The 27,156-nt window shown below is 30.8% G+C and overlaps 1 long non-coding RNA gene across 1 annotated transcript; it reads right to left on the reverse strand.

Moving 5' to 3' along the window:
• Positions 1-9,608: 9,608 nt before the first annotated feature.
• LOC108755180 lies at positions 9,609-26,533 on the reverse strand. The gene is made up of 3 exons (XR_001939748.1): positions 26,463-26,533; positions 20,741-20,746; positions 9,609-9,619 (listed from the first exon to the last, which is right to left on the reverse strand). It is a non-coding gene; the product is annotated as an uncharacterized LOC108755180 (long non-coding RNA).
• Positions 26,534-27,156: the final 623 nt, after the last annotated feature.

Below are 27,156 nucleotides of genomic sequence, written 5' to 3' on the forward strand. Positions count from 1 at the left end.
TCAATGTATGAATTATTTACGTAAAATGATAGAATTTGAAGTAGCTTTAAAATTAACACGATGTATAATATTGATTTGATTGCAAATACAATACTAGTTATATATATAATAATAGTTAGCTTTAATTAGATTTAAACTACCAATGCTAATTTGATATAATTAAGCGCAATATTTTTTAGGGCTAATACATCAGCCGTAGACATACAATTTTTATTTAATATCAATTTTCTTTAATCTTCATTTAATTTAAATAAATGACTCCCTTTCGATGCTTTCTAAATGTTTATTTATCTTTTTAAGTGTTTATTTTAACCCTCTCTTAATGTTATTGAAATAAATGTTAAATTTATTGAATATAGATTAATGTTATATATATATATAATAAGTAAATAGACACAATAATATATATGAGGTCTGTTTAAAAAGTATCGCGAATTTTCAATTTCCGCGGGTTACATATATTCGATTTTCGATTTTTTTGTGGCGTTATGTTGGTACTCATGTCTCTCACTTATACCGACAAGTTCGGCCATTTTGAATGTTCAGTTAATTTTTGACAGCTGCTTTGCTTGCACGTGTTTCGGCTCGTCTTCGATTTTTGACTATTCCAAAAAATAGATCAAAGAATCTGTATCAAATTTTGTGTGAAAAACAAAATTAAGTGCGCGGACGCATTCCGAATGTTGACTGTGGCATATGGTGAAGCTACCTTGGACCGAAGCAATGTTTATCGGTGGTACAAAATATTCTCAGAGGGCCGAGATGATGTGAATGACGAAGAGCGTGCCGGACGCCCGAGCACGTCAACAACAGACGAAAACATTGATGAAGTGAAGAAAATAGTATTGGCCAATCGGAACGGTCAATAAGGAATATTACCTGCAAGTTATGCGCAATTTGCGCGAAGCAATCCGCCAGAAACGCCCGGATTTGTGGAAGAACAAAAATTGGCTTTTGCACCATGATAACGCCCCTGCTCACACATCGTTGCTTGTGCGCGAATTTTTGACCAAAAACAACACACTAATGATGCCGCAGCCACCGTATTCCCCAGATCTGGCCCCCTGTGACTTTTTCTTGTTCCCGAAACTGAAGAGGCCCATGAAAGGACGACGCTACGCTACGATTGAGGAGATAAAGACGGCATCGAAGGAGGAGCTGAACAAGATCACAAAAAATAATTTTTTGAAGTGCTTCGAGGATTGGAAAAAACGTTGGCACAAGTGTATAATATCTGATGGGGATTACTTTGAAGGGGACAAAATAGATATTCATGAATAAATAAATAATTTTTAAAAAAATACAAAATTCGCGATACTTTTTGAACAGACCTCGTATATTCTGTTATTTATTTTAACGTTGAAGAAGAGTTTGTTGCAATTCAGTTGAACAATTGTTCGTGCATGTGATATGCATGTAAAAACGGTATGATTTTATAAAGTCATCACATACGTGAGCTATGAACTGTTATAGAACCACACGTCAATTCCGGAGTAATACATTCAGAGACTCCAATTTAAAAATCGAAACGATGGGATGGAATCCAAATTGCTTCGGCCCGGTTGTGATAAAAAATACATTCGATATTGAGTATAGCGCATGCGGATGGCGCGCTGTGACATATGTAAGTAACGGGATTCGATATAAAAACTGAAGTACGATAATATTCATTAGATATCTCCATCTCTTCTGTACACCGTAACTGAAATCCACGCGGCTACAGCGAAATGATCTTTCGGTATAATTAATGCGTCATATTTATTCATCCCTCTTTTGCATGTAAATGCCCGTCATTTACATTACTGACTAATTGCAATTATATCGTAACGTGGTTGCAAACAGTGTAAAAGCATCAATTCCGCCGAGAATACACAAGGCGTATCGTATCCATGTGGCGCAGTTCGCGCGTAGGAACTAATACAGTAAACTCAGACTATTCCCCGTCTATCTCATCTTAACTTTGGTGTTTGTCCTCAAAACTCGTTGTCGTATCGGTTCAATGTAAAGCTAAGGATAGAAATGTGGCATATAGAAGTTTCGACGAGACCGTCATGCGGCGTCAAATATTCTCAGGTTAAAAAAAAGAGCAGTATGTACTCCGTGATTGATGGGCTTCAGGAATTAATGTGCCATATATACGAACGGGGGAGAGCTAAAACGCATATGGAAACGCGACACATTTACGTCATGTTGAATGAGTAATGTGTCTATTTCCACATTGTTTGCCTTGCATTCTACATTGAAGTCGCGGATCAACTAAAAAGACTTTATTAACGCCGGATGAATATGGACGACGTAAGATAGATAAGATCAATTGTAATAGTTTATATATTTCTGATATAGTAATGGATAAAATTAAGAACAAGTCGAGAACATTGTGTGATTTTGAATTGCAATGTTTTTTATTTGAATCTAAGTGAGACATCAAAAATGTTTTGTTTAACATGTTACAACAAAAAAAATAGTTTCTTGAAGTTATTATTTGTTGGATGGCGCATAGATTATTTTTACGACTTTCTTTTGAAAAGTGTAATTAGTTTTAATGATTGCAATAAATATATATTGTGTTAAATCTAATTTTAAGATAATTTCAGATAATTAAAAACTGTTACGCTTTACTTTGGAATACAACCTCATCAATCATAATAATTATAAATTACACAATAAATTATATATTGTTTGATATTTTAAGAGAAAAATTAGGATTTCAAAATAATATATTCTTATTTAAAATGAGCGGACAGAAAACAGCAGAGCCAAACTCTTCTCGCAAGAACTTGCTTGGTTGGTCGATGGGCGCGAACGTTTGTCCGAAATATGAGGGGGTGTTTAGGGACCACCCAGTAGTCCCACTCCAATTCAAGTAATGGAGTCTAAAACATCCCTCTCACACCCCTTTCTGTCCAACATCTCTCTTCCCTTCGCGCTTTTCTCCGTCCTAGAGCCGCCTATCGCTGTCTTATGTTTGCCGCTGTCGATATAAATATGTTACCGAAGTTAGAAGTTAGATAGTGAACAAGTGCTTTTTATAAATCTTACAGTTCATCATTACACACTGTCTTATAACGAATTTACGTGTAAATTTAACACGCGTGTTGAATATTAATAACTTGTTTTTATTGCTTAATTTTGTCAAATTAAAGGTTATCAACCATTTAAAAAATTCGGATCGAATGATTCATTCGGGATGTGATAAATTTTTTATTTTCGGTCTTTTGCATACATCTAGGTATTCTGGGTTCGATTTCAATTGATAATCTTTGCTGTGCATTTATTGCGTTAACGGAAATATTATCTCACCTAGAATAAATATCTCATTTTTGCGCCTCTGATATTATTTAGCGATGTAATAACGATCCATACACACACACACACATACACACACACACACACACACACACACAAAATATTAGTCGATTTTGTTTTAATATGGGATATTGTTTATTTTTTATGTTTATATATATTTTTATATGACTGAAAGTATTTTATCCAATGTGAAAGAATTTTTTAATCAATATAATTGATTTTGAAGAATTTTTAACTATTGCGGAATTAAAATTGACTTTACTACACGCAGAAAATTTTATATTAAGTTTTCATACAATTTTAAATTACACTTTGTCTTGTATTTTCGATAGACCATCACAACATTTCGACATAACTTTTACTATGGTAATACTAATTTTTATCACATAAATAAAATAATTTTTATCAAAAGCCAGTGCTTAAGCCATATTCTAACATGAAAATAGTCAATTTTTACTATGGTACGCAAGCAAAATTTGCCAAGTATATATTTTTTACTTATCTTTACAATACTAACTTTTATTCAATAAGTATTGATTTTGTAATAAAAAATGTTCACTATGAAAAAGTTTAAAAATTACATTGCATTATTGTTTTTAAAATATAGCATTTAAACTTATAATTGTCATGATATAATCCGCAGCTTCTACAACATTATTGTAATTTTAAATATAAAATTTTCTCCGTGTATAAATTATATAAGAGGACATTTGTAAAAATTATCGATTTTTGTCCTCAATCCGGAAAGTGAAATATGTGTATGTTTTTTTATAATTTTTTTGATTGAATTACGTGGAGCAATCAGTTTTCCATAAACATGAAGGGAATATATGTAAAAATGTGAATAAAGTGTAAATTAACATTTAAGATTTTTGTCATAAAAATAAGACACATAATGATTCTTTTACACATAATAATGTTTTAACTCAAAAACCACCAAATATAGAAATATGACATTTTATTGTGATAGAATTGAAATAGAGAAGGAAAAAGACAGAAACTCTGAGAAGTCGACTCTGCGAGTCGATAATAAAAAATCACCGGTCTTTATAACTAAATATATCATTATTTAGTCATGAAAAATTATATACATCCTCGATTGTCCATTGCTTATCCTCAGCTTGTACCATATAACGATATACAGGGTGAGTAAGAAGTCCCGGACCGGCGAAATATCTCAAAAACTAAGCATTTCTGAAAGAAAGGTTTCTTACAAAAGTTGTAGGGTTTTAAATGATCTATTCACTGATCTGGTCAAACCTTGGGTGGTGTCGCCAAGGTCAAATCAAGGTCACATCGATTTTTTTAAACGGCACCCCCTACTTGATTCCAGAATCTAATAGCGGATGTCAAGAGCTTTTCAAAACAATACAGTTATTCAAAACAATAAAGGTATTTATCATCAGGTATTTTTCGAATTATAAGATTTAAAAGTTACACCACCGCCGGTATTAGCGTTAACGTAAAGTGTCTGACAGTTAAAACTTTTTAAATGTTGTTCAGGCTTATGTCCTGGATAATATGTATTTGTTAAAATTAAGGTCATTGGAGATTGTTTCTCTTATTTTCATTTTTACATAAAAATAAATTTTTAATGCAAAAATGAATATAAGAGAAACAATATCCAATGATCTTAACAAATGTTATCCAGAATATGATCCTGAACAATATTCAAAAGATCAACAGTGAATAGAGCATTTAAAACTCTGCGACTTTTAAAGAACACATTTCTTTCGGAAATGTTTATGTTATATTTCATCGGTCCGGGATTTTTTACTCACCCTGCATAATAATAACCTATATAATAATCATCCTGTATAATAACGCTGATGCCAACGGTATGATGGAATTGACATCAAAGATCAATTATAATCGCATAAAATTGACAATTAAATTGTCACTAATGGACTGGAATTATTATAATATCTCGACAATTTAAGCGTATGAGATTGAAGAGTTTGGATTTTTTGTCTTAGATTTACGAGTTTGAAGTTTAAAAGCAATGAACAAGCTTTAAGAGTCTAGAGTTTAAGAAGATGGACATATAAAACGTCTATGTATCTAATTATCGTCTTACATCTTAGTTTTCGTTCATTCGTTTCCTTTTCTATTTCTCTGTCACAACTTTGTCAAAATGTTATATATTTAATGGTTCTTGGAAGTTAAAATATTAAAAATGATCATTATATATCTTATTTATGGCAAAAGTTTTATTATCCTTATATGTTCTCTTCATGTTTACAGAAAACTGATTGCTCCGATAATTCTGCAGCCCGAAGACTATAAAAATACACATTTCACTTCCTGGCAAAAACGACGACTTTTACCCTCCTAAAAACAGATTTGAAAATAATTTTGTTGGATCATCAAAATAATTACGTAGGAATTTTAAGTATGAACAATGCTACAAAAAATGTTGACTTTCTAGCAATCAATTTAAGCATCCCATATAATTATTTTAACAGTCTAACAAAATTATTTAATCTATGTCTAGCTAAATTTCTAAATATTTCAGCAATACCATTATTTTTGTCATTTTTATATATTTTCTGTCAGTATACAATGAATCTATTTTTGATATACGCTTTATCTTTTAATATGAGTCTTGAGCGACGCGCGCTATATTTTTTTTTTTTATAAAGCAATCTTTTCGGAAGTATGACGTAAAAGAAACACAGTTACATTATTCTTTTATGAGGAACTTATCACTGTGCTTATGTCGTACCCGCAGCAAAAACAGAAAAGTCAATTCTCGTTACGATGTCATATACATATATTGGAACACATACTCGACTGACGATTAGGTATACGCATTTCGAGTTATATTTGCTTTATAGATCGATAGATAAAATGGGATAAAAGGTTATTTTGTACTATATCGTACCATTGCTTTAATAAATAATGTAACAAAAAAAAATGTAATTTTCGAGTTATTACTATAAATAAGTTAAAGAAACATTGCCCTATAAAAACAATTAGAAACAATGTCAAGCTCCAAACGAATTAAATTAGATTGAAATATTAATAATGCCGGTAAAGTGCCAATAAAAAGTCATCAGTGTGTAAGTACGTTTATTAAAATCTCTTAATAAATCGAATAACGTTAACGACCTTATTTTTTAAGTCATTTTTAATACAATTTAGGTGAGATTTTCTATATCATACATATAATGGACTATTTGTCAGAAGCTATTATATTCATGTAAATTTGTGTAAATGACGTTAATTTTATATTTGAGGATTGTAAAATGCGTTCAATTATATTGGTAGCAATTTTAGATTTAATTAATATGACATATAATATTGGAAATATTACTTAAATTCTACTGAAAAATGACCTAAAAGATAAAGTTATTATAAAATGTCTCCCTCTATCACTATTATTATGTAATTTTTTTTATAAAAAAATTTTATTTGTAGAAAATAACCATTAATCAGCAATTTTATACAGTAATACAACTTCTGTTCTAAACAAGCTTCGCATGTATTCCTAATTTTAGAAGTTAAATTTCTCGACTGTACGAATACTTTTTGAGCGTTCAAACAATACAATTTTTAAATTTCGCTTATTTTTAATGTATTTAATATATTTTCTATAATTAAATACATATCTTGTTGGTATACCTACACTTTTATGAAACATTAGTCTATTTTATTCTTTATGAATAAATTGTCAATTACCCAGCAAGAAATGAACGTTAGTTGGACGTCGAAATTATCATATTAATTTTGATTCAATATCATTTTGATGAGTCATTTCTCTGATTATTGTTTACTTTTTAAAAAGTAAGATTTTTTAAAATGTTTTTTCTGTATGAATACTTTTTGCACTCACTTTATAACTTGCGTTGACTTTCTACAAGTATTATTAACGTTTTGATTTGATTTATTTATCTTATAAATCATTAAAAGTAATTAACTTTATAAAATTGTCAAAATCGTTTAACTCAAAAGAGTAGTTAAAAATAATCGTAAATCACAAAGGATGATTTTTTGAGGTTTATGAAAATAACAAAAATAACATTTAATTTTAAGAATATTGTGTATTGTTTTTACTAATGTTATTTGATTAATCAATAATTTCCTCTCTGTCAAGTTAAAAAATATTTTATCCTCTTTGGTTTTTGAGAAACTTACTAATTTTTCTTTTTGTGTCATTCTTGAAGCAAAGATGCGCTATTTCATATTTTTGCACGTTTTATGTAATATATTGTCATTAGGAAAATTCATAATTATAAGTGCATATGTAAAATATGCTATTTATTTATCAATTTTTGTATAAAATATGCACAGATATATTTTTATTTAAACCGGTGGTACCGCGAATATCTTTTATATTTTATTTAATTATGATCTTTCGAAAAAAATCTGTTACAAAAATATTACAATACTAATTATACATAATTATTAATATTTTATTAGAATTTTATATATCTATAAGATATTTACTTAATGCGTATGAAAGTAACAGAAAAAATTAATTGATTAAATATAATATATAATCTACTTTCACTCGCTTGAGGGACAAGTTCTCCAGGCGTTCTTCAGTTGGCCGAAAAGATTAACATGGCTTCCGTTCTCAACATCAGAACGAACGTCGAAATTTCTGCCAACGGTACGATAACTGTCATTGTATTTTCTGATAGTTTTATATCTAAGAAACTGAAATCCCCTTCTTAGGATGCCAGGACGATTTACGCGTATTATATTGTAGGAGATAACAACTTACTTCAAGTATTTAAATCCTCTTTTAAGCGAGTTTTGAGATATTACAAATAACGGTTGACTGCTCTAACAATAATTATCATAAATTGTGCAGCAAAGTGAGAATGCAGTGATACTTGAAGTTTATTCATGGGCGTATTACATACGGAATATTTGAGAAATATCCTCGAGATTCTTATTATGAAGTAATCCAATCTTCCCCCCCCCCCTCCCTCTCTTTCTCTCTCTCTTTCTCTCTGTTATAAAAGTCCATTGGCGACTTTCCTCATGTAATGATCGATTTTTCCCACACACATTCATGTGCGCGTAAGCATATCTTCGACATACATAAAATTCTAATCTACCGCAAAGTCGACATAATGATCAGCGTTACTGATACGTCGTAAAGGATGAATGTGCCGTAAAAAGGAGGGGGATAAAATCGATAAGGATCGTCGAATAAGTATAAAGGACTCCAAACCTTTCTGGCTATCGTAAAAACGTACCGTGCCTTACGTATCTGGCCAATGCGAGCCGATTGGGATTGCTAGATGAATAAGAGCGCCAAATCCTCAAGTCGTCCAGAAGAAATACAGCGTGAGCTCAGCCGGAGCTTCCGAAGATCGCAGACGATCGAGACCATCGATTGTACTCTCTTACTCTCTCTCTCTCTCTCTCTCTCTCTCTCTCTCTCTCTCTCTCTCTCTTTCTCTTGCTTTCTCTCTTACTCACGACGTCTGTGAATTTCGAGTAGATATCGAAATTGATACAGAACGAGAGGGAGAGAGAGAGAGAGAGAGAGAGAGAGAGAGAGAGAGAGAGAGAGAGAGAGAGAGAGAGAGAGAGTTTCTATTGATAACGCTCCTGCGCACGTTCAGAGCTATCATAACTGGAAATCCTTCGTGATTGCGGCGGATATATAAAGGATATGTCTGTGCTCCGCCGAAGTAAACTACAAATTCGAGGATAAATCGACCGATCATAATGCTGCCTCATATGTAAACTCGAAAATGTGATATCTATTTAAAAAGTAAAGTTACCCCAGAGAATAATTGTGCAAATGCTACATATATTTTGATTGTTTAAATAATTAATTAACAACGGCAAATACATAGCATTAATTATTTGTACAATGACATTATTAAATAAATCAATTGCGCGACGTTAATAATAATCTATTTTATTTTACGTTTGAATAATTTTGACGGAAATATACACAAAATAAATCTTGTGCGATTTGTAAAATTTATTAGTAGTACATTCGTTGCTTTTACAGCTTTCTTTCGAAGCTTCTCCACTTACATGGCTGCAACTGGCTTGTATCGATTCGTTCACGGAAAACGTCCGAATCGATGAGCATCGAGCGACGTCACATTACGGTTGATGTGTTTATCAGTAGACGAACAACGCGGATGGGATACTCTCTCCGGAGAAACATGGCTGTGTCCGGATTGAATTTCTCACGGCGTATGCTCGCACACGCACCCTGATCGCGTATACCCTCGCGCAAAAGAGTCGACCGGACCGGAAGTGGCTCAGTTGGTTTAATGCTCTATAAATCGCGCCGCAAAGTGTTGGTCCAGCGACACGACGCGACGCGCAGCCACCGCTGGTATGGATACTGTACGGATGTACCGCGGCGGGAAGCGCGCCTTAGGAAAACGCGTGTGCGTTTCCACAACCGCAGTGGTGCGACGTGTGCGGATCTACACTTGTACGTCGGTCTCGCGGGGTTAGACCTCGCTGCGAATAGACCATCACGTACGTACGAGGGTGTTCACCGCGACACTCGCGACACTCGTGAGCGAGAGCATGTGCGCTAGCGTGATACGCACTTGTACGTATATACGTGCAACAGTTAAACACACTCGTGCGTCCGAGCTTACGTAATTAATCCCGCGTGAGACTGCACGGGGACGCACCGCGCTAATTACCCGCTTCGCGCTCGGCCGCCTTCCGCGCGTATATGTACAGCGTATGTGGGCACGTGTGTGCACCCGCGCGTATACGAGAGTCACGCCTGTGTGCGTACGATGAGACTAGACCGCGAATGTATATTTTAATCGCGAATAATCAACTTTGAAGCTAAACGGAGGAAATAGGAATATGAGGTATCCATTTTGTTTTTAATCCGCAAAATCGGACATTTAATTTTATAATTTACAATTTCATATTTCCACATATTTTTCAATTTTACGTGCGTCCGTGCGCACAACTTTTACAACTCGAACGAGTTATTTGATCGGTTATAATCATCATGCTGCAAGTATGGTAGGTCACGATTACTGGAAAGTAGAGAAACGCTAGATTTATGTTAAATCGTGCAGTGAGTTTATAACCGCTCTCGAAGATGTATCGCCCATACATTTTTTGCAAAGTAAATTGAAATTTGAAATGTGTTAATATTTATATTTTAAATAAATTACGTGCATATTAAAGTTCTGTGAATAACATTATGTTCTTATTATAATAACACAGTTTCATAGTTTATTTAGTATTAAAAAGTGATTATTTTAAACAATTATGAGGTAAAAATCTCAATTTTTTTTTGTATAAGTATTTTAGATATTCATAATTTATGCAAAATTTCATTGCAATGCAAAGATTACTTAATTTTGTAATTAAATAAATAGGTATAATAATTTTACGTAAATCATTTTGAATACTTAAACTTAAAGTACTCATATAAAAAGATTAAAATATTTGTCATAATTTTTAAATTACCTTTTCATCAGGCTATCAGACCACTTCTATTTTTTATTGGAATAATTTTTAATCTTGAGAGTTAATTATGTAAATTTTGTCCTGAGACAGAAACAAAAATGAAAAGTGAAATTTTTTTATATGTATGTATGTGTATATTGGGCATATATTTACATAAAAATGTTCACTTTTTCGCTTTAGAGAAAAGGTTACATAATTGATCTTTAGATTCTAAACGCAAAATTTTTTTATTACTTTTAAGTAAGCTAGAATAATATGTTAGCTATTTATAACGTTTTTATTATTTAGAAAATAGATCTTTAAAGTAAACGCATAAAGCGAATAGATAACACAAAAAACTGAATTAAACTTTGTTCTTCATCAAATTACATATTACGACTTTTACTATTAATACTATTATGTATTTTAAGAAGAACAATAATTATTCAATGGACCTATATTTTACATTTATAAGGAAAACTAGAATCGATTATCATAAAGAAATGATTGTCAAAAAGCTAATAACTTAATATATGGCAGAGCATTTTCTTATTTTTATGTAGATCATATGTTTTGTGTGCTCATATAATATTAAATTGTTACGTAAAATGATTTGCACCAAAAGCATAATGTAATATTATACTTATGAAATATTATACTTTTAAGAAATTGAAGTTGGTAAATAAATTTTTTCTATCTCTTTTTTGATTAGTTTTTGTCATTATCAATCGCGATTTCGCTATATTTATAAAAGATAGTTATATCTTAGATATAATTTTTACAGTCAGTTAATCATGATTGTAAAAAGATTTGTGAATACAATCTCTTACTAAGAACGATCACGTGATGGAATAGACAGACCAAATAAATCGAGATTAGATGACATTTATTTTAATCTTTTTAAATCGATGTTTTTAGAGAATGTATTTACAAATATAATATTTCTTATATATGCATATTTATTTATTTTTTCAATTTTTTGTATAGAAATTACAATACGAAAACAAATTACGTGTTTCATAATTAAAGTAACTAGTTTACTTGTATTAATATTATAATTATAGGTATTATTATATTTTCTGAAATATAGAACTGACATTAAAATTAAAACTACATTTTTTGTATATTTTATCTGTAAAAATATGTCAGTGCTAGTTCTAGAACGTGTGACAATCAACGTCGAATACAGAGCTAATTGTCACATTTTTGCTGCTCCATTTAAAATTAAATAAAGCCGTTGATGATCAAAGTCTGTTGATGTGTCAGTGATATTTTTTTACGGAATTATATAGGATAGGTTATCAAGGATATATAGTGTTTCAAAATGCACTTTTTTTTAAGAATCATAAAAAACCTGTAATAATCGGTCTCGATCTTACCTCTACTATCTTTTTATTTTCAGAATTGAAAATACGCTCTTTAAATAACGTTTCTAACATATGCACGTGTGCAATAAATTGTTAAAATGCTCAAAAGAGCTGCTATTATTGAATTATTTAAAAGTATATAGAGAAGGAAAGAATTAAAACTGCTTCGCTTTCACGAGATTATAAATAACTTTTGATATTTTTTATAATGATTTAAAACATAATTAAGAGAAGAGTCAATTCACAGATGTGCGAGACTTGCAGATAAGGCTTTGCGTTGCTATCGATATCATTGCAAAGAGAGTTTTCTCTTGAGGTATGCAGTCATTGAAGGTGAACGAGCTGAGAGAAACGTACTGTGCTTCACTGACCCGTGTAACGTCCGGACGGCCTCCCTCTATCTGTATTTTACAATCGAGGGTTTTATTGAAATCTCCCCGCTCTCTCCCTATATAAACTCCAAGGGACATTTTTATCTGTCGGATAAATTCTCTCAGGTCCTCGGTACGTCTCTCGGTACCGCGGGAAAGAGTGGTAAAGAATCTCCTCGAGGGGGTGAAACGTCGGCCCGGACGGTCGTGGGGGATGGTAGAAGGACCAACGCCAGTTTTGCACTCGAAGAGAAATTATTGGCGAGATATGAAGAGACCAAAGTTACTGCTGATAAACCCTGAACATACGTTTGGAAATCGTATATGAACGTTTCCCATGAATTTATACGAGGCCCACACCTGACTTTTTGGCCGTTTCTCTCAAGTTCATTCGAATAATTTATCGGTCGTTCTCGATGAATAATTTCAGTAACTAATGGGAATTTTTACGATATTTGACAATATGACGATATAATGATGTGATTACGATAATAGAATCAGTACTTAATTATTTAAGAAAAGGAAAAATGAAGCTATAAGTATAACGCAAGATACTACCGTGTCTTCTGATATCTGGCTTTTCTTACTTTTAGTTTTATTTAATTAATTATTTTTCTTTCTTATATTTCAATATTATATCAAATTACATTTATGTCAAACATATATGCTACGAAACATTTTTACATGATAAAAAGCGTTCGCGATATTAAAAATGAATTTTTTTTACTGTTGGAAAATTTTATCTTTTATAATAAATAGCCGATTTAATTTATCTGTACAGATACAAACTGATAAATTTAACGAAATGTGTCTAATATTTGAAGAAAAATTTATATTGAAAATATATTTTGTATCGCGTTCTGTACAAACTTTTATGAAGCATGAAATTTGTAAACAATGCACGAGTTATTTTATATATTTATCGATCATATCATAAAATGTACGCGTATACATTTTGTAACAAGTACTCTCGTATAAATCAATCGACGTCATGAAAGATATCTATTTATAATATGTGTGCAAGACATTTTATAACTCTTTTGTTATATTACCTTCAACATAAGACGCAACGGTATTAGTAATTTGTGCTAAATCTGCTGAATATGCACTGCAGTGAACTTATTCGTAAAGTGAATTACTCTGTTACTTAAAAAAGAAAATAGTTCTATTTCTATATATACTTTTCAAAATCTAATTTTACGTGAGATATTAAGAAGATATTTTGTAATTTTTTAATGTTACAATTAGAAGTGTTAAATTATAGAAATAATCTTCTCGAAGATTTCTCCCGAAGCAATCTATTTAAGCAAATGGTAAAACAAAGATCTCATAATGCAATTAATAGTGCTTCGATATCTCATTTCTCCTGGCGTCGATATCAGGTGCAGATTTCTATTTTCGTCGCATTTCTGCGTCACGAGCGCAAATAACGTTTCCAAAGGAACGGATCGATCCCCGAGACGTCAGCGACTTGGCGCAAGGTATCGGCTAAAGTGTCTCCTATCTGTTGCAGATGCAACTCGTAGGACGCGCACGACGTCAGGGTACAGACACGTCGTATCCTCGAAAGCTTCTGCTACTGGCAATTTCGCAAATGCGCGAAGACGCATCGTGAACGGCTCACTGTCACCCTCGTTCCTCTTCATCTATTACTCGTCTGTTCCACAAGTTCATTCTTTATCCTAAATACCTATTAACAAGTCCCATCTGCTAGCAAGTGAAACTAAACCTTGCCAAGCTGTCGTGTGTATGAAGTGAGACGTATTATAAGATGTGTCGTTTTAATATAATTGAGAAATATGTTAAAATTTAAAAACTCTTCCAAATAATTCAAATACTTAAATAAAACCTAAATCTTCAAGTATTTTGTTCTTTATTATTACAAATTATAAAGGAAAGAACAGTCTTGTTAAAGTATTTAAAAATGTAACTAGATATAATACAGATCTAAAAATAATTTTGAATAAAAAATAATTATGTAGGAGGTTCAAGTATGATAATAATGTTGCAAAAAGTTTTGATATTTTGCATTGTTAAATACTAGAAGATCAATTTTAAATCAATTCATAATTTAAATAACATTTTGTTATTTTTAACCTCCAAGTGTCAAAGTGTATTATTTTTGTATAAAACGTATTAAATACGTTTTGTAATAATATTTTTTAAACATTAAGGGGGTTCTGCTGAAGAGCCGATTTTAAGCGTATTCTTTGAGAATTTTTTTAATGAATAAAGATGTAAGTGTATTTAAAAAGCACACACAGGTCTAGAAAGTGCATACAATGGACATGTAAAAAAATATATTTTTGTAATGTTTATTATTTACAAAGTATTTAGGCCAAAGAAATTAGGCCTGTTCTGCGAACACGGTCAAACGGCGATCATAATATAGTGGTATTGTTGGTCTGAAAGCAAAAATAAAGTGATTTCTTAATGAGTGGACTTGTAATTCTCGTCCAAGCCAGATTAATTAATCGTATGCATATTTTCAAAATGGCGATAATTTCAAGAAATTTTTCTAATTTTGCTCATTTTTTCCTCTTATTTATGCTTCTAAAAAAATAGAAAAAATTAATGTAGATTATTAATTCTGATTCGAGAGATAATGACATGTTCTCTGAGTATAACCCTTAAAGTAGAATTCGGTCGAACTAATAGTTTGTTTGGAATCGCGTGATCGCCATGTTCGAAAATACAGTTTCGAGACAAACGCGTTTAAAGTTTTGAAACATTTTAGTATAAGTACCGTTTCTTTTTCGATTATAAACGAAAGTGACGCTCAGAAAGGAACGAAACTCTGCTCCATTGGATAGAAATATTATAGAATAGTCTCGAAAGGTTGAATATAAATAATAGTGAGTGTCAGCAATTGGCGTGCGCTATTTGAATCGATCAAACACCACGTCATTTTATGTGGTATAACTTGGATAATTTTCGTTTTTCAAGAAACGTTTTAGTGGGATATTCGTAAGACTATAAGCTTTTAAAAAAAAGTAAAAAACAAAATCAAATTTTTTAACCCTAAAAACCGAAAGACTCTCTTAATACAAAATATGTTTAAAAAAATAATCGTATCAAATTAACTCCAATTTTCAATGGTTGAATTACTTATTGTTAGTTTCAAATTGAAGTGTTTATATTAACATATGCATTTACAATTAGTAAACAATAACCTCAAGTCAAATTTAATAGGTTTCATAAACGAAGTCGTTTAACTTCATTATTTTAGTTAAATTAATAATATATTTAGTAAAAATAGTGGCGATCTATAGTAATGTTTAAAAATAAGTCAAATTGGGATTAATTCGACTTTAACAGTATAGCAAAGAATTTGAGCATTTTTATATTAATTGATTATTTTGATAGTCCAATAAAGTTGTTTTATAATTTGTATCTAGCTAAATATTTAGATACTTGGACAAAACCATTCTTTCTTTGTGGATTACGTAAACACTTCAAAATCTATTACTCGTTTCCTTGTTTACTTCTATCAGTAATGCAATATCGATGAATATAATTACTGATATATTATTGTTATTGACGCATCATTCTAATTAAAATAATTCTTCTGCCAATACATACATTGTATGCATTCCGATACAGCATAATTTTCCAATATGTATGAATGCGAAGTATGTTTAGGCTCGGCAGAATAAAATAACGTATGCGAATGCGTTGTACATACAGCTGCGCTTACGCGAAATTGGAAACAGGCGGAACCGAGAAATTTTCAGCATTTATGCGCAAATTCAATTCGGAACTAACGCACGTGGGCACTATAAATATCAATTTGCCCGAAATATTCAACGTGATATACAACTTCGGCACGCGCAAAACAGACAACGCGCCGCGAGAGAGTTGCGTGCTGAATTTATAAAGTTTACTGCCCCATCTTCGTGCGCGGCATAATACTTGATTGAAGATGTTGCAGTTTATCTGCACTCTCGTTGACATAATGTTAAAGTTAATAATGTTGTTAAGATGCCTTCGGTCATCTCTAGTGCGCTCCGTTTGTCCCAGCACCATTTTACTATCAATGTTCTCTCTAAAAAAGGATGTTAAAAAGAGGTCAATTTTTGCCCACAAAGGTGTAAGTAAAAGGAATAATGTTTTTTTTTTTTAGATTTTAACCTAAATACGATAACGTTAATAAAAAGTTCGGGATCGATAGGGAATACTTTGAAAATTGAGTATAAACATGATATATTTAAACAAATTTCAATATTCTTGTTTACTTTTCAAGATGTTCCCCCACGAACTCTTTAATAATATTATCGTAAGAGGTCGAAATCTATAAAAAACGCTATTCCTTTTACTTACACCTTTGCGGATAAAAATCGGCCTTTTTTTAATATCCTTCTTTCTTGGCATGAAATCTCACTCTAAGAGAGTGAAAATACGGTCATTTTTAGAGAATAGTGAAAATATATCACTCCTTGAAAAAGAATGAAAATTGTCACCCTTTTCCAAGAAGTGAAATATTTTCACTGTTTTCTAAAAATGGCCGTATTTTCACTCTATTAAAATGAGATTTTACTCCAAGAAATTTGGAGAGTAAATTCAACATTTATTCTGCCACATTCAGTGCAACAATATTATAATTTTGTCAACGACAATAAAGTATATTATATAATTTACTAAGGATAATTATACAATGCTAGCGGCGCAGAGATATTAGCGAATCAATTTGCATCCTGAGAAATAATTTGGACACGCGCTCGCATGTATGCACCATGGGAGGACCTATTATGTGTTTATATCGTTATCGTTAGACTCGAATATTCGTGAAACAACAACGCGTGCCAGTTGCAATCCGGCCAGGCTTAATAATTTGATTAATTGCAACGGATATGCACGTACTCTGCGTTTCTCCTACTGTTTAATTTAAATCAATTCTCCAGTGTATACCAGGATTATTGTGAATGGAGTCACATAAAGATTCCTGCTACTGTTGTTGCTGAATTTTATCTTGCTTTGCTCAACAGCAAACGGAAGTTTAGATAAACTGCTTTATCTTTAGTAAATACTCGTGAGTCTTTAAACGCCTTTTTAACAATTTGTTATTATATTGCACTAACTTCTGCAAGATTTACTGACTTATTACTATATATACTTACGTAATGCTGTTCTCTCTATATATACATATAACATATTTTATAGATACGATTTGTTCATTATTTATTCTGCTATTACTATTAACCAGGGTTGAAAAAGTTATTTTATAAAAGTAACTCGTTATCATTGTTCGTTACTGATTTGTTATCATTATCATTATACCCAAACAGTGCTATATTGTTATTACTTTTTTATTGAATTTTGATCTCTTTTTAGAATAGTATCCAATTGTCTTAGTCACTAATTGACCAATTCAACATAAAATCTACCATAATCATTATGATGGTTGTGGATAATCGCAACATAGTCAAACATAACACTTTTTTTTTGAAACTCATCGTTTAATGCACGTTCCATAAACATGTATAGTATGTACAAAGTAACGATATTATGTTTGTACCGTTCCTATCTAAAAAAAAAAGTAATTGTAACGGATGATAAGTAACGCGTTACATCCCAACTTAGCTATCAACGTGTATATTATTACATTATTACATTATTATATGTATACGTGTAAAATTGAAATGTTTTCTAATGCATTTATAATATCTCTTGATAATTTTATAATATCTATTATTACACCGCTGTTTTCGACTATGTTATTTCATAGGTAATTCTAGTCTTTTGTTTCAAGAATGTTTCCATAATTGCTCTGAATGATATTGCAAAATGAATAAGATGAAATATTCAAACGATATATATATATATATATTGATGAGGAACAATTTTACAGCATCTAAAATTTTAATTAGATTTAAAAATAATTTTATTAAATTATCAAAGTATGACACAATGAGCAATTCAAACATAATGAGCATCCTTCAAAAAGTTATGACATTTTAATCATTAACTTGAACGTTCTACAAAATTACACAGTAGAAAACATTTTGTATTTGTATTAGAAACGTTCACTCATCCTTCTTAAAATTTTGTGTCAAATTTTTCACATGTTTGAATGTTAATTTAATATAATATGACTATATTATTTAAATATTTTGTATAAAATTGATTCAATCTTTCTTAGTGTAAAAATAACACAATTTATGACTAAGTAACAAACAATAAAAATCGAAAAATACAAAGAATTCTTGTTAGTTAATCACGATAATGTTTATTGTGAAAGGGCATGTAAGAATTAGATTTAATAACTTTATAACGTTAAAATTAAATACATGATAATCTCTATAAATTAAAATATTAGTTCTTAATCTAAAATAAATAAATATTAAGACATTAAATATATTTCGGCCTTTGTATTAGGCCTTCTTCAGATGTACAAAAGTCATATAAAAATTCACAAAAATGTTAACACATTCGAGATAGGAACGCTCTTGTGTAAACACAACATTTATTTATTCTAGATTAGAAACTAATATTGTAATTTATAGAGATTATTATGTATTTAATTTTTATGTTATAAAGCTATTAAATTTAACTCTTATATGTCCTTTCACAACAAATCGTGTATAAACAAATAATGTAAAAATAATGTATTTTAAAACATAAATTCTTATAGCTCTTGCACATAGAACGTGGCAACGCTTACCGTGTAACGGAAATTAACGCGATAGCCAATCAATTTATTGCTTTTTCATAAAAGCGAAAAAATGATTGGCTACTGCGTTAACTTCCGCGCAAACGTTGCCGCGTTCTATGTGCAGGAATCATAAGATGAAATATAAATGTTATTTTACTGAAAAAATATGCTTCCACAGCTTGCTTACAAAGTAAGCTTGTATCAGTGTAACATTTTTGTGTTAATTTTTTAAATATAATATTTGTGTTACTTTCTAATATATTCATCTTGTAAAGGTTGTTTTTTGTGTTAAATTAACACAAAAATGTGGATAGATCGTTTGGGACATATGAAATGTGCTAAATTTGTATTGAATTTTCCAACGGTATATTTTGATGGTCCAACAAAGTTATTTTTAGATTTGTACTTAGCTAAAAAAGTTTTAAATATATCAGCGAAATTTTTTCTGTGTAGGATATATTATACTTATTTATAACTTAACACCACTCTCAATAAAAATTATATTTATATGAATATATAGGTAAATATGTCAAATTGTAGCAAAGAATCAAATTTGTGATAGTATTCATTCCATTCGCATATCATATATGCAAATAATGGCTCAAGCATGCTATCTTTGCTGAACTGGAAACGAAGGCAGTATAGTAAGTTGCGACAGACTGTGAAGGACATCTATAATTCAGGTTACGAGTGTGGAGCGGCGGAATCGAGAAATAGCCGGTGTAGTCTCGGGAAAAGAAGGAAGAAGTATAGAAGATAAACCCGGTATAAAAGAGAGAATAGGTAACAGAAATGGCGAGTGGATATCGCGCAAGAAAGAAAGCAAGATGGAAACTAAGGAAGAGAGAAAGGGAGCATGAGTGCCAGTGCCGTTTGGAGGTCCAAGTGCGTCTGAGAGGCTAGTAATTTCTTTTTATATCCATCCAACTCGATTCGAGTCGTTGCTTTTCCGCTTTCAACCCTCGTATTTATTGCTCACGGCGTTAACACTTTGCGAGGATTGTGCGACGGAATTTTGTTGTTATAAAAAATTGAAAACAAAGTTTTTCTCGCAAAAACGATTCGTTCATGATATTGTTATCGTTTAATGTATCTAAATTGTACATATAAAATAAGTAGAAATATTTGTTTGACTGTCATTGGGATATTTATAGTTCGTTTTTATTTTAAGATTATCTTAAGTAATATTTTAAGATGCTAATACGACCATTACTTATGATATCTTAAGACTGTACTTATGATATCTTAAGACGATCTTAAATATAAGAATCAATTATAAATACCAATCATTTTTCTGTTTTTGTAAAAAATATTAATTAATGCCATATGTTTACTTTTAATCTCAAAGTCTAAATGATGGCACGTAAATTAACAATATAATAAGTTAAACTAGATCACTATATGAATAAATCAAATCAGCAGTAATAAATCAGAGAATTACTAATATAATCGGAATTAGATCTTCGTAGTAAAGAAATTGTTCCTTTTTGCGTATATATACGCTATTTTACTTGCATTTGCCTTGTGGCTTCCTTGAGATGTATCTCTTTCACGATAGGTTTAGGGATTGAAGTACATATCTTTGACTACGAGAAATATATCGTTTTCGTACAAATTTAATCTGATCTTACAAAAACGGTTAGCTGCATAAGCAGAGTCGCACGTACATACGTTTCTGTTGATTGCGCAAAGGGACCACAATCCATCGCATCGCTCAAGCGCGATTGCTATCACTCGGAGGCAGCGCTCACGGAAGAGCGCACACTCTAAATTTTTAGGAGTGAAATTTCACTCCAAAAAAAGTGATAGTTGCATCAGTCTGATAAGGAGTGAACTTTACTTCACTCCTTCAGGAATTAATTTCTCAACCTAACCTAAAAAGTCAACTTTAATGATTAATATTTTGCTTCGCAGGACAGAGCGATGCTTTTTTCTGCTATGTATATTCATTCATTTTGTGCAAAAACACGTTAAAAAAATCTAATAATTTTTAGATTAGATATAGGGAGGCTAAACTTAACATTTATCAGAGTGAAATTTCAGTCTCTTCGGAGAGTGAAATTATTTACTCTCCACATAGATTAAAAATTGACTCCCATTTGGAGTGATTCTTTACTCTCTAAGAATGAAAATTTCATTTCTGTTGGACTGGCGCAACTATCACTCTTTGGAAATAAAATTTCACTCCCAAAAATTTAGAGTGCGAGAACTAAACACTAGCTACCGGTAAAGACAGCTTATAATAACCCAGCGGGTACAATCTTAATGCCTAACAATATTTTTATGTTGAGTTTTAAATGTTCTTAAAGGTCTTCAAACTGAATTAATCTTGGAAATTTACATAGAAATATAGGATCGGATGCAGGATATTACGAGCAGAATTGAAAGTTATTACTTGAAATAGCAATTGAAATGAAATAAATATATGAGTACCTTTTATATTTCTGCTACGATTGATACTAGTGCCAACTGTTGTAAAAAGAGACGTCTGTCTTCGCGAAGACAGATTCCAATATGCTGCGAAGTTTAAATGTATGTAATTGAAATTTATGTACTTTGAATATTTTTATCATATCAAATGAGCAAGTACGCTATTTCTTACGCTTTTTCCCCTATCTTCATAAGATCCCCAATCTACGATAAGATATTTTGTTCTGAGTGTTAATATTTGTAAACAATATAGAGCCATTCTATTTTCACAAAATCCTGAGATCATTATTGATTTACTAGACACGGAAGTTTTTCGAATAAGTATGCATAATCATTTATTATGAACATGTTATTCCTTACATTACACTGAAAAAAGAGTCTGGAGAGGGATCAATTATTATGGCAATCAGTGTACATTTCTTTGAAAATATATTGCGGCAGTACAATAATAAAACAAGCAATGTTAGCAGTAGCAGTACTTGCAATACGCTAATAATATGCTAGCAATAAATAGCGGTACATAGCAAAACATTAACAATACTTGGCAATATTGTGCGCAATACATAGGAAAATAATATTAATAATAATACAATAGCAATGCTAACAATAAAATGTGATGTATTGCGATAATTAGCAATCACTATACGTCTGTTTAAGTAGTGATTGATCCCTCGGAGTTTGGTAATAGCTACTAAGTGTATGGTGAAATAAGTAACGAAATAAATAATAAAAATAATTACTTCTACAAATATGTAATAAGTATTATCAAATTGTTACTATTTGATAATATAACTTACTATAAATATTTGTAAAAGCGACATTATTTTTGTTACATTAATCAAATATTTGATTGACATTTGTTCTAATAAAATGTTTCATATATATGTATATATCAATCTTTTATTTCTTCATAATTTCTTACAAAAAATTTCCTGTGTTTATATTATCCCTAAGGACGCTCATATTATCTTACCCAGAGAGTAATATGAGCATTGGATGGACAATAAGAGCACCCGCCATTATCTGCATTAAAATAATCAATTTCAACAATAAAATACATAAAACATCAACAGATCTATCAAATGGTATACATAAGATTTTTTTATTCTTCAGTATGCTAGATATACCAAAATTTTTTCTTAACGTGCTCATAATACCCCATCCTACCCTACATATACTTGACTGTATTTAGCACTTTTTTACTCATAACGATTTTGTTTAACTTACTGTTATTAAATCAAAAGGATAACATATCTATGAAATCCAATAGATGGTCGTGTGTATACACAGGAAAAACAATTTTATTAAAGTGTTTTCAGATTTAGTTAGGAAATTTACACAGGAAATTTTTACAGATCTAAAAATAATTTTGTTGGACCATCAAAATAATTATAGGTATACGTAGGAATTTCAAACATGATGATCAATATTGCAAAAAGTTTTGACATTCTATCAACCAATTTTAACGTCCTACATAATTATTTTGATGGTGCAACACAATTATTTTCAAATTTATTTATGGATTTGTTTTTTTGTGGCTAAACTAGTGTGCACTTTTGAAACTTAAAGTATATGTATATGTGTATATTTAATATTTGACGAAAGTGAGAAAGAGAATTCTAATGCAGTCTAGTGTAAGAATAAAAAACAGACCTTGTGGCTAAATTTTTAAACACTTTAGCAAAACATTGTCCTTTCCGTACATAAATTTATTCTCGTATAAAAATAATGTAAACGTCTTGACTTATTATTAATGTACACATAGATCCTCTAATCAGGATTACGGAATAATGTTAATTTCGATTGATGCGCCGCCACTTTTCAGTAAGCTTAATAATAAATATTGTATAATACGATACATACATATGACTGGGTACACTATCACAGTCGTATCATTCTAAATATATAATAAGACTGCATACACTACCACAGTCATAAATTTTCGCTGAAAAATGTCATCGCCGATCTAACTTTGATGTTATTCCACGATTCTGTGATTAGAGGGTTTTTGATCCAAACTAAAAATCCTATAACAGAGTCTGATCGCGAGCTGTCAAAAGATAAAAATAAATATAATTTCTTCTTGTATTATGTCTCTTTTATTTATACAATCTTATTCTATAAATTTAATTAAAGTTAAAAATAAAACAGTATAAGTTAAAATGGGATATAATATGTATATGAAAGTGTATACATATCTTTCATAAGGATTTTGAAAAAAATCGCTCATGTCAAACTCCGATACAGGACTTCTAGTCTGAACTAAACAATCAGCATTATAAATAATACCATATGTAAAAAAACCTATTATATTGCAAATTGACAATAAACGGATTATAATACAATAAATTGTAAGACATATTATATATAAAAATAGCTGAATGTAAGAAAACTAAAATACGAGTATATGTAGACAGTTCACAGAATAGAAATCTTGTTATTATCGTTAATTCATGTGTCTAGACTTCAATAAAAAGAATTGACTGCACGTAAATTCATAAAATTGAATTAAGATTCATTATGTTATAACATTGTCATTTATCGAACATAGTTTAGGATTGCATGAATATTAATGATGAGTGATATCGCCGAATGAAATAACATATTTGAAGAGGGACATAGCGTTATATACTACAGACGTACCATTAAATCACAACATGATGACGTATTGTCTTCTTGATGATCTGTAAATAAATATAACGCGATCGAACAATCATCATTAATCAATGAATGTACCGTTTTTGCCTGCTTTTTGCGGTTATATCCTAATTATGTTATACACGAACAAGCTGCATAAAGTGACTACAATTCATAATTATTATACGGTCATATCATTGCACTCACTTAATTGCTACGTTTTATCCCGTAATAATATATTAAAACAAATAAAGTTGACAATCGCATCCGAAATTTGTATTAATAATCACCTGATGCAAATTTTCAATGCGTACTTTTTATTTGAAATAATAAAGCAAGTTTCAGATTATTCAGTAATACGCGTTAACTAAGTCTTTTTGTTTCAAACTGATGATTTTGTTTACAAACAAAATTTGCAATATTGGCAAGACCATATATATGTATATTGAAAAACTGTATAAGTACACATTAAAATATGACAATATAATATTAAATAAATGGATTATTTAAGAAAATAAATGAAAGAACTTTGGGTTCTATACTTGGGTGATTCAAATATAAAATATTAAATTTAATTCAACATATATATATAAAAAAAAATTTCATGTAACAGTTAATTGGAAAGCTTTGTTCAAATTGTTTATGCAGTATAAGGCTAATAAATTAATTAAAAAAAAAACCAAAATAACGTATACGAGAAAGACAAAGCTTTAGGTATTTCATTACTTTGTATAAGTATCATGCAAAATAAGCCGATATGAAATTGGACCGTGTGCTCTTTAGCTTGCAGCTTGCTCTCATCCTAATGAGCAATATCGGAAGACAAACATTATATTTGACGTTTGATTATTGCTGACGCGCGCTTTACGGTCCGTTATAATGCAGCAGTTTCTATTTTCCCATGCTACATATCGCTCTGCGCCGAATAGCTGTATGATATGTGTTGTCAAATAACAGTAGAGTCTGCATACAATCAATCAATCATTACGATTATACCACGGAGAACAGTCTGATCCTCCTAATAGATGCGGTCCACTTGACGCTACAAATACTTTGGAAGCTTTTGATTGACCAATCAGAAGAAAAAATTTTACTAATTGATCAATCAAAAAATTCTTCAAAATATTTGTAGCATCAGATGAATCATCGTCGATATAGTACATGTAAATCGCGTCCAGGTAAATCAAGTCCAAATATAAAGCTCCTACAATTTCTATTTATATTGATGACAATATGCATCTTGCGTTGAGTATTGCGTCTTCATCGAATACACTTTTAGAAAATATATACGAGTATAGTTACATAAACAGGTAGGTATATGTAAAAGTTATACGATTTAAAAGTTATGCGTTTCGCGGGTTTTCTCCATGTCCAGATCCATTCTTGGAATGCCAACATTTCGTAAACCTTGCAGTCCACTTCATCAGGGAGAGAAGCAGCCTGATACTGAGCTGTTCCTTCGAGCCGTTCTTTTTTATATTATTTTTTGGAGTGGTGGGAGGAAAGAAGAAAATTTTAGGTGAGGGGGGGGGAGGAATTGGTTGATCTTCAATAAGTTATACGATTTATAATTGTGCGTTTTTAAAAAAATTATCTTTTTTCTCCAACTGTGTGTAATTATATAATGTGATTGGGGGAAAGACGCCACACTTAAGCCTTATTAAGACGCCACTTATTTTTGAATAACTTCTTAATGCTATTGAATTAACTTACAAAATAATATTAATTATATTCTAGAGATCTTTTTTATTTACAAAAAAATTTACGAATATAACGTTTAATATTCCGTATTATTGTGGAAAAAACTGATATGTCATATCTTGTAAAAATGGCATTTTTCTCTTATATGTATGGATAAAATGCCATCTCCTATGAGAGAAGATGTCACAAACAATTAAATAATATAATGCAATGTAAACTTACATATTTTACTTACTTGCAGTTCATAATCAGGAATTTAAACTATAAAAACACATAACGGTATGATAAAACATAAATTGAGGAAATATGAAAGAGAGTAATTTTGGGAGTAAGTTGGACATACTTTTATCCGTTTAAATAGCATTTCATTACCCTAAATATTTCAAATTATACCAAGTATTTAAAGTTTTAATTCATAAAATTCGTTTTAATGACGATTTTAACCAGAAAAAATTGTTTTGTATTTACTGTCATCTTATCCCTAAGTGTGTGTAAGAGTAATATTTAATTACAACTTTTATGCATATAATATTACAATTAATATTACAATAGAATATTACAAATTATAATTTATATCATTCACATGATCACCAGAAAACACTAATTAAAACCATATATCATTTCGGTTTTACAGTAAGCATCTAAGTATAGATCTTATTTATTGTATTAGCATACCAAATATTGTAAAGAGCATGTTTCACGACCTACCTTTTTGTATTTTGTATAATCTTTTCCAATCGACATTGGCACGAACATATTCATCTCTGCTGATAATGGCGCAATTGTTTACCACACGCTTTTGCACAGTCAGTATGGCCAACGCACGTTCTATAAGAAAATTATAAATAAAGTGGCATCTTTTCTCTTGTGGCATCTTCCCTCGAATTATCTTATTTATATTAGAAAATTACAGTAATACAAAATTACAACAACAATAGTATATTTATTGTATTTTATAATTTTTATGTAAATATACAAATTTTTGTAATATTATATAACATAATAGTAATATCACACGCAAAAAAAGGACTTAGTAATATCAGCTAAGTACCAGTTGCTAGTTTAAACTTCGCTATTATTGCTAAAAATTGGCTATTGAAGATAAAATACATTTGCTGCTAACATCCAACTTTATTAGTTAAAATTAAAAACGTACTTAACACGAGTAGCTAAGTGGCAGCTATTCCTCATTATCTTAACTGCGTAACTGAGCATTCCATTCGCAATTGTTTCTAGGATGCTGCCGGTTGCCTGCGCTGCCTGTGCATAATATCGTTTTGGTGAC

Source organism: Trachymyrmex septentrionalis, unplaced genomic scaffold (assembly GCF_001594115.1).
Source record: "Trachymyrmex septentrionalis isolate Tsep2-gDNA-1 unplaced genomic scaffold, Tsep1.0 scaffold122, whole genome shotgun sequence".
Classification (NCBI taxonomy): Eukaryota; Metazoa; Arthropoda; class Insecta; order Hymenoptera; family Formicidae; genus Trachymyrmex; species Trachymyrmex septentrionalis.